The sequence below is a fragment of the Rhinopithecus bieti genome, unplaced genomic scaffold (genome assembly GCF_001698545.2).
Source record: "Rhinopithecus bieti isolate Rb0 unplaced genomic scaffold, ASM169854v2 scaffold_46389, whole genome shotgun sequence".
Taxonomy (NCBI): domain Eukaryota; kingdom Metazoa; phylum Chordata; class Mammalia; order Primates; family Cercopithecidae; genus Rhinopithecus; species Rhinopithecus bieti.
Window position 1 is genome coordinate 175,138 of NW_016818836.1, and position 15,248 is coordinate 190,385.

The 15,248-nt window shown below is 42.9% G+C and overlaps 1 protein-coding gene across 2 annotated transcripts in view; it reads right to left on the reverse strand.

Annotated features, from left to right (window-relative positions):
- Nucleotides 1-15,248, reverse strand: part of CD8B (CD8 subunit beta) — a 49,603-nt gene that overhangs the window by 5,125 nt on the left and 29,230 nt on the right. The gene's annotated exons all lie outside the window — the stretch shown is intronic.

Consider the following 15,248-nt stretch of genomic DNA (forward strand, 5'->3'; position numbering starts at 1 on the left):
TATATATATATATATATGTTGAATGAAATAAGCAAATTTTAAAAGTGCATGTACAGTCTGACATTATTTATAAAGAATAAAAGCACATGCCATATATTATTCATTATTATGTCATTGTTTATAGATACTTACATAATAAGAGAATCACAAGCCTTAAGTCAGAACCCACAAATTTCAAGATAAGGTATGCAGTATTGAGGATGAAATGGGGGTGAAGAAGGGGTCTCAACACAAACATTTTATTGCTTGAAATAAAAGACTGAAGCAAATTTGGCAAAAGTTAAATTTGCTAAATCTGACAGATTTATTTAGCAAATCTGCTAATTTGCTATATAAACTTGCAGCTAGTATATTACCTTCAGTAGTTTTCTTTATATTTGGCATAATTCATAATTCATGGGAGGAGGTAATTACATATTAAAGATGTATATTCACTGGCTGGGTGCAGTGGTTCATGCCTGTAATCCCAGCACTTTGGGAGGCCAAGACAGGTAGATCACCTGAGGTCAGGAGTTTGCGACCAGCCTGGCCAACATGGTGAAACCTCGTTTCTACTAAAAATACAAAAATTAGCAGGGTGTGGTGTCAGGCATTTGTGGTCCCAGCTACTCAGGAGGCTAAGGGAGGAGAATTGCTTGAACCTGGGAGGTGGAGGTTGCTGTGAGCTGAGACCATACCACTGCACTTCAGTCTGGGTGACAGAGCGGGACTCCATCTCAAAATAAATAAATAAATAAATAAATAAATAAATAAATAAAATAAAAGCATATAGTCATAATCAACAGAATAACTGTATGTAATGAGTACCTGCTGTGTTCCAGGCACTGTTTAAAGTATAGGCATACCTCATTTTATTGTATTTTATTTTTTATTGTGCTGCACGGATGTTGTATTTTTAGCAAATTGAAAGTTTGTGGCAACCCTGAATGAAGCAAATCTATCAATACCATTTTTTAATAGCGTGTGTTGACTTTGTTCCTCTGTGTCACCTTTTAATAATTCTTGCAATACTTCAAACTTTTTCATTATTATTGTATCTGTTCTGGTGACTGTAATCAGTTATTTCTGATGTTACTATTTGAATTGTTTTGGGGCACCATGAACCATGCCCATGTAAGACAGTGAACCTGTTGGTTGTGTTCTGACTGCTCCACCACCAGCCATTCTGTCTCCTTCTCCTTAGGCCTCCCTATGCCCTGAGGCATAATATGAAAATTAGGCCAATTAATATTAAAATTAGACCAATTAATAACCCTACAATGGCTTCTAAGCGTTCAAGGGAAAGGAAGAATTGCACATCTCTCACTTTAAATCAAAAGTTAGAAATGATTAAGCTTAGTGAGGGAGGGATGTTGAAAGTGGAGATAGGCTGAAAGCTAAGTCTCTTGTGTCAAATAATTAGCCAAGTTAAGAAGGTAGAGAAAAAGTTATTGGAGGAAACTAAAAGTACTAATCCAGTGAACACATGAATGATAAGAAAACGAAATAGCCTTATTGCTGATAATGGAGAGAGTTTTAGTGGTCTGGGTAAATCGGAACTGCCACAAAATTCCCTTTAGTGAAAGTTTAATCCAGAGCAAAGTCCCAACTCTCTTAAATTTTATGAAAGCTGAAGTGGTGAGGAAGCTGCAGAAGAAAAGTTTGAAGCTAGGAGAGGTTGGTTGATTCAAGTGGTTTAAGGGAAGATACCATCTCCTTAACATCAAAATGCAACATGAAGCAGGTGCTAATATAGAAACTAATAGGTACTGCAGCACAGCAAGTTATCCAAAAGATCTTTCTAAGATTATTGACAAAGGTGGCTACACTAAACAACAGATTTTCAATGTAGACAAAACAGCCTTTTATTGGAAGAAGATGCTACTAGGTCTTTCACTACTAGAGAGAAGTCAATGCCTGACTTCAAAGGCCAGCCTGCCTCTCTTGTTAGTGGCTAATGCAGCTGGTGACTTTACGTTGAAGCCAGTGCTCATTTACCATCCTAAAAACCCTAGGGCTCTTAAGTATTATGCTAAATCTACTCTACTTATACTCTATAAATGGAATAGCAAAGCCTGGATGATAGCACATCTGTTTAGAGCATGGTTTACTGAATATTTAAAGCTCACTGTTGAGACTCACTCAGGAAAAAAGATTCCTTTCAAAATATTACTGCTCTTTGAAAATGTACCTGGTCACCCAAGAGATCTGATGGAGATGTACAAGGAGATTAATATTGTTTTTCATGACTGGTAAAACAACATTGCTTTTACAGTCCATGGACCAAGAAGTAATTTTGACTTTCAAGCCTTGTTATTTAAGAAATACATTTTGTAAGGCTAGGGCTGCCATAGATGATGATGCCTCTGATAGATCTGGGCGAAACCTTCTGGAAAGGATTCACCATTCTAGATGCAACAAAGAACATTTGTGATTCATGGGAGGAGGTAAAAATACCAACATTAAGAGGAGTTTGGAAGCAGGTGATTCCAATTCTCCTGGATGAGTTGGAGGGATGGGTTCAAGACTTCAGTGGAGGAAGTAATTGCAGGTATGGTAGAAATAGCAAGAGAACTAGAATTAGAAGTGGAACCTGAAGACGTGGCTGAATTGTTGCAATCCCATGATCAAACTTGAACACATGAGGAGTTTATTCTCTCTGATGAGCGAAGAAAGTGGTTTCTTGAAATGGAATTTACTCCTGGTGAAGATGGTGTGAACTTGTTGAAATGACAACAAAAGATGTAGAATGTTTCATAAACTTAGTTGATAAAGAGACGTCAGTATTTGACAGGCGTGACTCTAATTTTGAATGCTGTTCTAATGTAGGTAAAATGCTATCAAACAGCATTGCATGCTACAGATAAATCTTTTGTGAAAGGAAGAGTCAATCAATGTGGCAAGCTTTGTTGTTGTCTTATTTTACGAAATTGGTACAGCCACGCCAAACTTTGGCAACCACCGTTCTGATCAGTCAGCAGCCATTGACATCAAGGCAAGACACCCGCCATCGGCAAAAAAATTATGACTCACTGAAAAGCTCAGGTGATTTTAGCATATGTTTGGTAATAAGTTATTTTTGATTCAGATATATATATTGGTTTTTTTCAGACATAATGTCTTTGTACACTTACTAGATTACCTTATAGGGTAAACATAACTTTTATGTACACTGGGAAACCAAAAAATGTATGTAACTGGCTTTATTGTGATATTTGCTTTATTGTGGTGGTCTGGAACTGAACCCGAGATATCTCTGAGGTACTGTACTGGAATTTCCAAGGTTAGTGAAACATCCTTTCTGTAGCCTGAGTGGTGAGATTTAGGCTAGTCTCCAAAATATCAAAAATAACTAGAATATAATGTAATAACAGTGATCATTAAGATAACAATGCTAGCAGCTGCCATTCACTGAGTACTATGTGCCATGCACTCTGCAAGCACTATTTTATTAATGCTTGTGTGTGAGGTAGATATTATCATTATTCTTGTTTTATATTCAAGGTTCAGAGAGGTTAATTCACTTGCTCGGAGTCACACAGATAGCCCAGATCTGCTATGTGCCAGCCCTAATTACTGAGCCATCCTGTCTGTCCCACCTTTTCTGAGCCAACTCCCGGCTTCTCCCGCACCACGGGTCGTGTAGCTGGCTTTGAAAATAGGTGCTCTTTCTATATAGATGTTCTTGAAAGGATCAACTTTACTTTTTTTTTTTTTTTCAAATAATCCAATATTAGATTACACTGGCCTTCTCCCAAGTTTTTCATCAAATTCATGAAGACTGCTGCTCCTTAAATTCTCAAGGCTTTGGAGTCAGGCCGCCTGGGGTGAATCCTAGCTTTCGGATTTATCAAATGTGGTGTGATTTCTAGGATGCCATTGAGCCCTGCTAAAGGAGTTGCTAATATCCACCTCTTTCTGCCCAAAGAACCCGCAACTCCCAGCACAGTGCTGGTGACTGTGAGGCACTCAGCAGATGGGAGCTTTGTTCCTAGTTGTGTTGTGATGGGGAAGCAACATGGCGCCTTGTCCTGCAGGCACACTTGAGTTAAGATCACACTGGGGCTCCCTCAGACCCTGGGCCGAGTTGGGGCATAGGCCGAGTTCGGGTATTGCTGCAGCCTCAGAACTGCCCAGAGTTGACTGAAGACACTCAGGGACCTCCATAACTGAGAACAGGCAGAGGCATTGTTTTTAACCCAGTGTGGACCCCCAAATGGAACATTTTCCTTCCCTAGGTGAACGCCTTCAGAACCCTCCGAAAATCACAGTTTCACTTTTAGCAAGGCTCCGCTGCAGCAGGGGAAAGCCCCCACAAACCCAGTCCTCTCCAAAGGGAGTGTTCTGAGCCCCCTGCTTCCTCCGCCCTTCTCTTCCCCCTGGTTAATTCCTTCGCTGCAGCTCGTTCTGCCTTCTTTCTTTCTTTGCCTTTTCAAGCCCCGCTCCTCTCTGATTTTGGAGGGCTGGCGCAGGCTTGGGCACTTCTTTCAAGGTTCTGTATTGTCTGTCTGCCCTGTGGCTTCTCCTTCTGCAACTCCGAGCAACTTTGTGCTTGGATTGCAGCTCCCAATAGTCCTGCCCTGACTTGCCCCAGGCACAGGGCAGAGATGAACCAGGGACTGTACCCAGGGTTTTGAGTTCCTGCCATGTTTATAGCATCAACTCTCCTTTAGCTCTTGGGAAAAAGAGTTTTAAAGTGCTGCAATCTTCTAACACAAAATTATATCAATGCTGAAAATGTGTTTTCCACTATACCCCACCAGGAAAAAAAAAAAAAGAGGATATCTATTTCAGGTGAGAGTCATGATGACTTCAGAAAGCAATATCAAAAGCTATCAAAATGTTTATACGGGTAGATTCAGTAATACAATCTGGAACGTTTCTCCAATGGATGTAATCTTAGGCTTGGCACAATACAGTATGAACACAGATGTTAAATGTTAAAAGCAATGGAAATGTTCAAAAATAAAGGAATACTTAAGTAAACAATGATAATGCATTCAGTATATTTTTAGGGATTAACATGATGATGTTTTAGAATTACAAAACCTATGGAAAGGTTGACAAGGAAAACGCAGACAGCATGCTTGATATAAACATACATTCAGCATGATTATAACCATATAAAATGTAAAAAATGTTTTTAAAAAGTGAGAAGAAATTACACCAAGATGTGTTTCCCTTGCTGTTGTTCCTAGTGGCTAATTTTTGCAATGTGTATTACTGCAGTTATATTACCTTTACAAATGGAAAGCTTAAAAATAACTCACTTCCCTTCCCAGAGAGCAATGCTCAGTACAAACCCACCCTCCACTCCAGAGATGGCCTTCAGCACTGGACTTTTTGGGGGCCAGAATCAAGCAGTATGTGTCACTTATTGTCTTATGTTGTTGGTGCCACTTATTCATATGTTGTCTCATAATTCTGCAGTTGTTTAATGTGTTTATATCTTTCTCCACAGCCATTTTTTAAAGGCTATTTTTTAAATTGTGGCAAAACATATACATAACACAAATTTACAATTTTAGTCATTTCTAAGTATACACTCCAGTGGCATTAAGTATATTTATATTTTTGTGCAATCATTACCACTATGCATCCATAGAACTTTTTCATCTTCCTAAGCTAAAACTGTACCCATTAAGCACCAACCCCCTATGCCCCATCCCCCAGTTCCAGGTAACCGCTATGCTATTTTCAGTTTCTCTGACAAATTCAGAGACACCACTCTTGGTACCTCCTACAAGTAGAATCATACTGTATTTACCTTTTTGCACAATCATTTTTTGAAACTTTAAAAAAAGTTAATTAATTTGACAGTCTCACTTGGTCACCCAGGCTGGTTGGTGTTTGCAGTGGCATGATCATGGCTTGACCTCCTGGACTCAAGTGATCCTCACATCTCAGACTCCTGAGTATCTAGGACTAAGGCACCCACCACAGAGCCTGGCTAATTGTCTAATTTTTAGTAGAGATGAGGTCTCACTATGTTGTCCAGGCTGATCTCAAACTCCTAGGCTCAAGGGATCCTGCTACTTCAGCCTTTCAAAGTGCTGAGATTACAGTGTGAGCCACCAGGCTCGGCCTGCAGAATCATTTTAAAAAGCTCTCTGAGGATAAGGACCAAGGCCCTGATTTGTTTTCATTGTAAGCATAATGTTCATTTGCTCATTGATTTGACATTCACTGTGCACCCACAACATGTGTGCACTGTTCAAGGCAGGGTTTAAGCAACGCTCAAGAAGCACATGTGGTCTCTCAAGGGGACGGTGTAGTGGACAGAGATAATGAAGAAAAACATAGAGAAGAAAGAATGACAGAGCGTGAGAAGTGCTGTAAGTGCAGTGACAGAGACCACCCCGGGGCCTCCTGGATAGGCTGCATGTTTGTAGGATGATGGGGAGTGGTCCTGGAGAAGACTGAGGAGGAGCCCTAGGGGGTCCAGGCAGAGAGAGGAGGGGCACCGAGCTGGAGGAGGGAAGGGCATTTGTACAGAGTGTGTGTGTGTGTGTGTGTGTGTGTGTGTGTGTATGCTGGGGGACATGCGGGGAGATGGCAGGCCTCAGCACTGGGGAGAGCTGGAGTGCATTCTAGATGCAGTGGGGAGCTAGAGCAGGGACTCTCTTCTCCCTGCCCAGCCTGAGAGCAGGGAAGGAGGCCCTGGGCTGTGGCTAATTGCAGTCAACACTGAGGAACAAGTGCCAATGCTTCGTGCAGGGCACAACCTCTGCCACACTTTTACCTATGTGACCTTCTGGGCCAGGTGCTGTGAGGTGCTCCATTTCTCAGATAGGAAGGCTGAGGCTCAGATCAATGCTGCCTTGCACACAGCTGGAAATGGCCAAATCAGCCCCAAAGCCCCACTTTGTTCTGCGTCTTTGTGAAGGGCCGAGTGGCTGTGTGTGCAGTGTCTGTTGTGCTGGACATACAACAGGAAAGCAATTGTTACCTCTAATTTTTAGGAGGCCAAAGGACAAGAAGCCACGTGCTGTAGGCCAAAGAGCAACTAAGGGATCGAAGAGTAAATATGTGATTGAATGAGCAGATGAAAAGATAAAAAGCCTCCCCCAGCACAAACCCGCAACCCATTCCCTTCCCAGGGTCCTGGGGGGAGGGGGTTTCATCACTGTCCTGGGTCAGGGAAGAGAGAGGGAGGCCTTGTGGTGGAGGGGAGGGGAGGAGAGCTCACCATCAAAGGTGTAAAGAAGGTTCTAGTCCCTCCAGAGCACACTCAGGGATGCTTTCTTGTGCTTCTGTCGCAAGGCCTCGTCTCAATCTTGCTTACTATAAATGCAGTGCTACGTCCTGCTTGTCCTTTACTTCATTGCATAAACCTTCCCTGAATCACTTACAGAATCTTTAGAACCACCATTGTTAAGGTTTGAATAGTTGCATACCAAGTAAATGACCACAGCTTATTGAAACTCCTCTTTATAGTCGACCACTTAGGTTGTTCTGTTGTTATTTCTAGAACACATAACTAATGTTAATAAATAATGATGATAACACAGATTAGTATTTCCTGAGGATGGATCTCTTGCGTGGGTTCCAAAGCTCTAAGCAATTTCTATGGGCCCTGGAGTTTCCTCCACAGCTCCTAAGGCAGCTCTGGCACATGAGGAAGCTGGGAAAAGAATAGGGGTAATGGACACATCTGCCTTGCAGGGGTGATGAGCGCATCTGCCTTGGTAAGTGAACTTGTTGGCTCTGTCCCACGCAACTCGGGTGTCTGTGGGGCAGTGTGCTGCTGGGGTTGGAGAGGGGCCGCCCTACATAACGTCCCCACATAAAAGGGGCAGGTGTGCAGGTGGTCCCGGGGATGGCGGCAGCTTTGTCTGACTCCCCTCTACTGGGGGGCTGTGGGAGATGTGGGAGTGGAGGGTACGGATCACCCTCCTCCGGGGTCCTCCAACCTCTCCTTAGCCATTCTCTTTGACTTCCTTGGGAAAGAGTCCAGGCTTCAGAGGATTCTTTGCCCATTTCAATCTGACCCCATTTGAATCCCCAACGGTCGCAGTAAACCCCAGGCACACAAAGACAGAGACTTGTGGCTGGCTTGCGGTTGCTGTGATCACGTTGGAATCAGACAATGGCTGCCCTGGCAGGCAGCACCCAGGCACCTTTCAGGTGGGAAAAGACTGAGCCAGGTGAATGTCCCAGAGCTCCAGCCAGCCCAGGCTCCTATGGGTGATAACTGCACCAGACACCTCTCAGAGGAAGCCAACAGAAAGTGTATGCAGCGGCAACATGAGCATTCGGACATGAACAGGAGCTCCTACCTGAATGTGCAGACCTCCACCACTGGAGCTCTCGGGGGAAAACATCCACGACAGCCTCCCTGAGCCTTGAAACATTTGTAGACCAAGCAGGCTCAGGTGCCCATGTTTGCAGGCGGTTTTGTAGAACGTGTCATTTATCTTATATTGATGTACCCTTGAAAGCCCGGGAGGAAGTGTGGTCTTGTGGGGAGCTCTGTGCAGGCAACATGACAGTCTGTATTGTCTTCCTAGCTCTGCCCCGGTTGTCAGAGGAGTCCATCTGGGCCACAGGGGTGAGGGGCCGTCACCCCTGCCTTTTGTTTAGCCAGTGACACCTCCCCAGTTGTGTGGCAGGTGATGCAGCAATAATGCCCATGAGCTCCTCTCAACATTCAAAACAAAACAGAGAGCCACTCTAAAACAGTGGCTTTCTTGCAAATGAAATATGCTGAGAATCTGTGACATGTGCAGGTTGGTAAGTGAGAAGGAAACAGGAACTACCAATCTATTCTGACAACGTAAAAAGCAGTGGAGGTTTGGGGCCAGGAGAACAAAAGACCTATGGGAGAGGAGGTGACCCAGCAAGGGTGGCCATGGACTTGGGTGAATCACCTGAGCCCTGTCACTTGGAAAGAACCCTAACAACCATCTTAATCCTTTCTGCATAGATACCTTACTGTGCTGCTGCTGAGTGTGAAGCATGGCTACTAAAACGTTCACTTCATTTTTTAAAAGTAGAGCAGGTTCAAGGTTATTCCTGTAGAAGACAGTGTCGCTCTCACTCATGTGCATTGTGGGAGGTTTCCTTACCAGGATCGAAAGGGGTGGATTTACAGTGGTTCACACATGTAGACATGACTGAAATTTTTTTTTTTTTTTTTTTTTTTTTGAGACAGAGTCTCGCTCCGTCGCCCAGGCTGGAGTGTAGTGGCACGATCTCGGCTCACTGCTACCTCTGCCTCTCGGGTTGAAGTGATTCTCCTGTCTCAGTCTCCCAAGTAGCTGGGATTATAGGCGCCTGCCACCACACCCGGCTAATTTTTGTATTTTTAGTAGAGGCAGTGTTTCACCATGTTGGCCAGGCTGGTCTCCAACTCCTGACCTCAGGTGATCCACCCACCTCGGCCTCCCAGAGTGTGAGGATTACAGGTGTGAGCCACCGTGCCGACTGTGGATTTTGTGGCAGCAAAAAGTTCATCTTGGTACATCAGCTAAGACTGTGGTCAAGTGTAAGCCATTGAGTAGACTGGTTTTTGAGTGATTCTTGGAAGCTTGCAAGGACTTCTTCTGAGAAAAAAAATTAAACTTTCTGGTAGAGTTAAACATGAATTGGCTTGCCCTGAGAGTTCGGGTTCTGTGTCGTGAGAGGTAGTTAAATGTGGATTGAGGGCCTGGTGCGGTGGCTAATGCCTGTAATCCCAACACATTGGTAGACTGAGGTGGGTGGATTGCTTGAGCCCAGATTGAGACTAGCCTGGCCAACATAGTGAAACCCCATCTCTACAAAAATACAAAAAATTAGCCAGGCATAGTGGCATGCGCCTGTGGTCCCAGCTACGCAGGAGGCTGAGGTGGAAGATCACTGGAGCCCAGGAGGCAGAGGTTGCAGTGAGCCGAGATGGCACCACTGCACTCCAGCCTGGGTCACAGAGCAAGACCCCATCTCAAAAAAAAAAAAAAAAATGTGGGGTAGACAAATATGGGGCAGGGTTGCTGTTTGCTGTAAAGGGTGTTCACGTTTTATTTTGGAAGCTGAATTAGGTGAACTTTAAATTCTTTTTGCAACATAGAGTTCTACAGCTCTGGACTAATGGATCAGATTTTGCTAGTTGCAAAGATTTTTGAATTTTAATTGCAGTTTGCTGCTGTTTCACCCACAACAAAAGTAGAGGAAGAACTCATAGCTTATATGCACTGATCACGAACTCTGGGACTTTATAGAGGAGACTAGGAAAACTTGTGCAGGACCTGAACTTGAACTGCCTTGACTCTTGTTCCCATGTGCTGGGGGATGGGGCAAGGACATCTCACCAGGTATCAGTGGGTGGTATACACTATCTGAGTAAAGTCATATCCTTATAGTGTTGTTTTCTTGCCTGGTGACTTGACTGAGTTTAGGCTTCGTGACCTGCTTGTAAAATGGCAAGAGTGTGTACGTACATAAGTGATTAATTGACATAATGCAGGTAAATAGTACAGTACCAAACGCATAACAAATGCTTAATAAATGAAGATGGTGGCTGGCAAGTGGGGGTGAATGTCAATAAACAACATGTAAAGACATGGATCATCTGGTCACTTTAAACTTTTAGCCAGATCAATGTGAGCAAAATTTCTCTAAAAATGACTAGAATTGTGTGTGTGTCTGTGTGTCTGGACCCACAGAGAAGTTTTTAACACAGATATATAAAGTAGATAATCTCATTTATATTTTGGAAAATTTTAATTTTAAAAAATTTTTGTTATTTGATGATGATGATTTGTTTCCCCTTCAGAGGAGGTTTTCCAGCTCTAGGAGATGCTGTTGACAATCTCACTTCTGAAGTTAAGAGGCCTTTTGAGTGGCTCTGGCCACTGAGAAGTGAAACCAAACCCTGGGAGCAGCTAGAGACGGCCAGCTTGTGATATTCAGAGCCAATGTGTAAGTGTGAAGTTCTGTGCAAGTAGGTTTTAAATAGGTACAGCCTAAAATACATAATTTTCTTATTATCAAAATCACATGCCTTTTTAAGGAAAATTCTAAGAAACACAGAAAAGCAAAGAGAAGAGGAAAATAAAGTACTCATATGGGTCTACCTCCAAAGATGCAACCAGCAACCGGCAACCTCTACTTTATTATCTTTTGGATTCCTTTACTCTTGAAAATGGGGCCCTACTCTAGCTGCTCTAATAATACTTCATCACTTTTTAAAAACAGTAATTTGTTTCTTGTCATTATTCTTCTCCATATATACATACACACCTTTTTTATTTTTTATAAATGGATATTGCATTGTTATTTTGCCTGGTGGTCAATGTAATACACAGATGGAAGTACTGCACATGCATAAACACCCGTAATCTGCCCCTCACCAATCCCTGTCACAATCAGAGTAGCCATTTTGGCATATGCTCTTTCTTTTTTTTTTTTTTTTTTTTTTTTTTTTGAGATGGAGTCTTGCTCTGTTGCCCAGGCTGGAGTGCAGTGGCACTATCTTGGCTCACTGCAACCTCTGCCTCCTGGGTTCAAGCAATTTCTCCAGCCTCATCCTCAGCCTCCTGAGTAGCTGCAACTACAGGTGCATGCCACCATGCCCGGCTAAGTTTTTGCATTTTAGTAGAGACAGGGTTTCACCACTTTGGTGAGGATGGTCTCGATCTCCTGACCTCGTGATCTGCCTGCCTCGGCCTCCCAAAGTGCTGGAATTACAGGCGTGAGCCACCGCGCCCGGCTGGCATATGCTCTTTCTGAATATTTTGTTTACTGTGCATTCCTAATTAGGGAAAAAGTAGTCAGGCTGGTGGGAGTCAGGCGGGTGGGAACAAGGGAAAATAAAAAGAGAAAGCAGATAAGCAACAAGTCTGCCTTTCTTTATGGTCCAGGACACAGAGCAAGTAACTCTCACCAGACACCTGCAAGTTAGCTCACTGCAACCTTGGCATTATTAATACTACACAAAGCCCTCTTCAACAGAAGGTATAAACACTACCCTGTAAAATCTCCAGCAAGCCTTTGTCTCCTTGCAGTCAGTTTCTCTCTGCTGCCTGCCCGTTGTCACTCTGGCAACATATTTTCTAATAAATCTTCTGCCTTTCTTTACCTGCAACTGTCTCGGTAAATCTTTTACCTCCACACCACCGGCTGTCATTCCCCCATGACATTTAACACATGTTTCTCACACAGGTAATTTCTTTCCTCTTCTGCCCAGGCCTGGGTTCATAGAATATCTAACATTTGATAATCTGCTTTTTAAATTTAATAATGCATTGTGAATATCTTTCCATTTATTAAACATTCTTGTACAGCATTATTTTAATGTCATTTATTACCTTGCATGGATGTATTCTCATTTATTTCACTGGTAGGTACTTAGGTTTTTAGCATCTTTTCCTTTTTTTTTTTTTTTTTTTTTGAGACAAGGTCTCGTTCTGTCACCTAGGCTGGAGTGCAGTGGTATGATCCTGGCACACTGCAGCCTCAACCTCCTGGGTTCAAGTGATCCTCCCACCTAAGCCTCCTAAAGTGCTGGGATTATAGGCATGAGCCACAGGGCCCAGCCAGTTTTTAGCATGTTTTTAATATGCTCACAATACTGCGATGCATGTCTTTGCCACTAATAATTCTTGTGGGGCTGGGCGTGGTGGCTTGCACCTGTAATCCCAGCACTTCGGCAGGTCACTTGAGGCCAGCAGTTTGAGACCAGCCTGGCCAACATGGCAAAACGCTGTCTCTACTAAAAATACAAAATTTAGTCAGGCGTGGTAGCACATGCCTGTAATCCCAGCTACTTGGGAGGCTGAGGCATCAGAATCGCTTGAACCTGGGAGGCAGAAGTTGCTGTGAGCCGAGATCGTGCCACTGCACTCCAGCCTAGGGGACAGAGTGAGACTCTGTCTGAAAAAAAAAAAAAAAAAAATTGTTATTATTGTGCATAACCAATAACATCAGGAATATTTTCATGATATATTCATAGAAGTGAAATTGCTGGTTCAAAAAACAATACACAAATTTGAAGCTCTAGATATGTATTGCCAAACTGCCCTTCAGAATGGTGGGACCAGCCTGGACTCCCAGCAATGGCTTATGAATGAGCCCATTTATCAGCACTGTCATCCACCTGAAATGCTATATTATGGTACAATCTGGTAAAATCCATTTAAAAAATGCATTCCTTTTGTTTGTTTATTATTTTAATACTTCCAATTTACATTAGAAACCAGTTTGCATTTAATTTTATTAGATTTTGTTATTAATTGAATTACTAAATTTCTGGTTTCTTTCTGTCTTTTTAACAAACATTATTTATTTAAATCATTTAGAATTTCTTTTGGTGTCAGATATGAAGGGCTAAAACTCAGTTTTTTCCAAATAGTTAACCAATTGTCTTGGCACTCTTTATTATAAGCTATTCTTTTGTTTGTTTGTTTTTGAGACAGAGTCTTGCTCTGTTGTCCAGGCTGGAGTGCAGTGGCCTGATCTTGGCGCACTGCAACCTCTGCCTCCTGGGTTCAAGCGATTCTCCTGCCTCAGCCTTCCAAGTCACTGGGATTACAGGCACCCACCATCATGTCTGACTAATTTTTGTATTTTTGTAGAGACGAGTTTCACCATGTTGGCCAGGCTGGTCTTGAACTCCTGACCTCAGGTGATCTGCCTGCCTCGACCTCCCAAAGTGCTGGGATTACAAGCATGAGCCACCGTGCCCAGCTTCTATAATCTATTCTTTCCCCATGTATGTGAATGCTACATTTGTCATGTAATCCACAAGTTCAAATGGAGTCTATTCATGCATCACTTCAGTTGTTGAAATCAGCAATTTAAAACTGATCAGTAAATATCTAGAAGCTGATAATCCCATGAGGCGAGAGAAACTTTTGCCTTTGAGAAAGAAAATGTTTTCCTTCTGATTCTAAAATAATAGGTGAGTTGCATTCCTCTGTCTCTGCAATTTTTCCCTCTGCTAGGACCCACAGATGGGAAAAATGAGACATCTGATGAGGCAGCAGGAATCCAGAAGCCAGAACACGGCTAACCAGTAACGAAGTTGTGGGATCACTGATGCTCCCCTACCCCAGACACGGGTGGTCAAAGTAGAAACTGAAGATCAGCCTCAGAGACTCCCAGACTGAGGAGTCAGCCTAATTTTCTGATAAGAAATTAAAGACTAGGGGCTGGGGGGAGTGAGAGAAGTATTATTCTCAAACTTTTAGGGAAAAAAAAACAAAACACACAAAATGAAACAAAACAGTGAAAAGAATGATCAGGAAGTCAGTAACTTCATTGTGCCTGTGCTTGCAATGCCATCTTTTTAACTGTAGGAATTAGCAATTGTAATAACCAGTTGCACTGCTGTAAAGAAGGTATAAGTGAGTGGGAAAGGGTCTTAATTGTGCTCTCTCATCTGACCAGCTTGAGTGTTCACACCATGCAGCCACAGCCAGAGCAGCACACTCTATCTGAGGTGGTGAATTGTAATTTTAGGCAAATATCAGAGGAGAAAATAAATTACCTTGAGTGCTTATAAAACTAAAAATAGTAAGAGAAGGCCAGGTGCAGTGGCTCACGCCTGTAATCCCAGCACTTTGGGAGGCTGAGGAGGGTGGATCACCTGAGGTTAGGAGTTCAAGACCAGCCTGGCCAACATGGTGAAAACTCATCTCTACTAAAAATACAAAATTAGCCGGGCGTGGTGGTGTGTGCCTGCAAGGCCAGCTACTCGGGAGGCTGAGACAGGAGAATCGCATGAATCCGGAAGGCAGAGGCTTCAGTGAGCCAGGATCACGCCACTGCACTCCAGCCTGGGTGACAGAGTGAGACTCGATCTCAAAAAATAAAAAAATAAAAAAAAAGAAGAGATGTCATATCAAATAAGAGGAAGGGCACAGTCACATGAGGTTTTTATGCGGCACCAAATAACCTGTTTGAGTAGGGAATAAATGCCGACACTGTCAGGTTATGAGCCACTACGATGTCCACTTTTGCTGCCCCCACTCTCCCTTCTGTTGTTGGTTTGCCCCCAATTTACTGCTCCCTGTGTGTGTTGAGCTTTGTAAGCTGCCCCAAATCCTTTTGGGAATTAAGCAATGCAAGAATAAATAAAACATTGATTCTTAGGAGCTTTTCAATGTATTATAAAATTGAATTTTAACAGACAAGTTAGTAAAAATAAAAGACGAATACTTTTGTTTTGATCTCTTGTTATTTAAATGAAATTAATTCCTTTTCCAGGGGAAAGTTTTTGTTTTAACACTCATGGTCAGTGCTGGCCTCCCCTCCTCTCCTCTCCTCTCCTCTCCTCTCCTCTCCTCTCC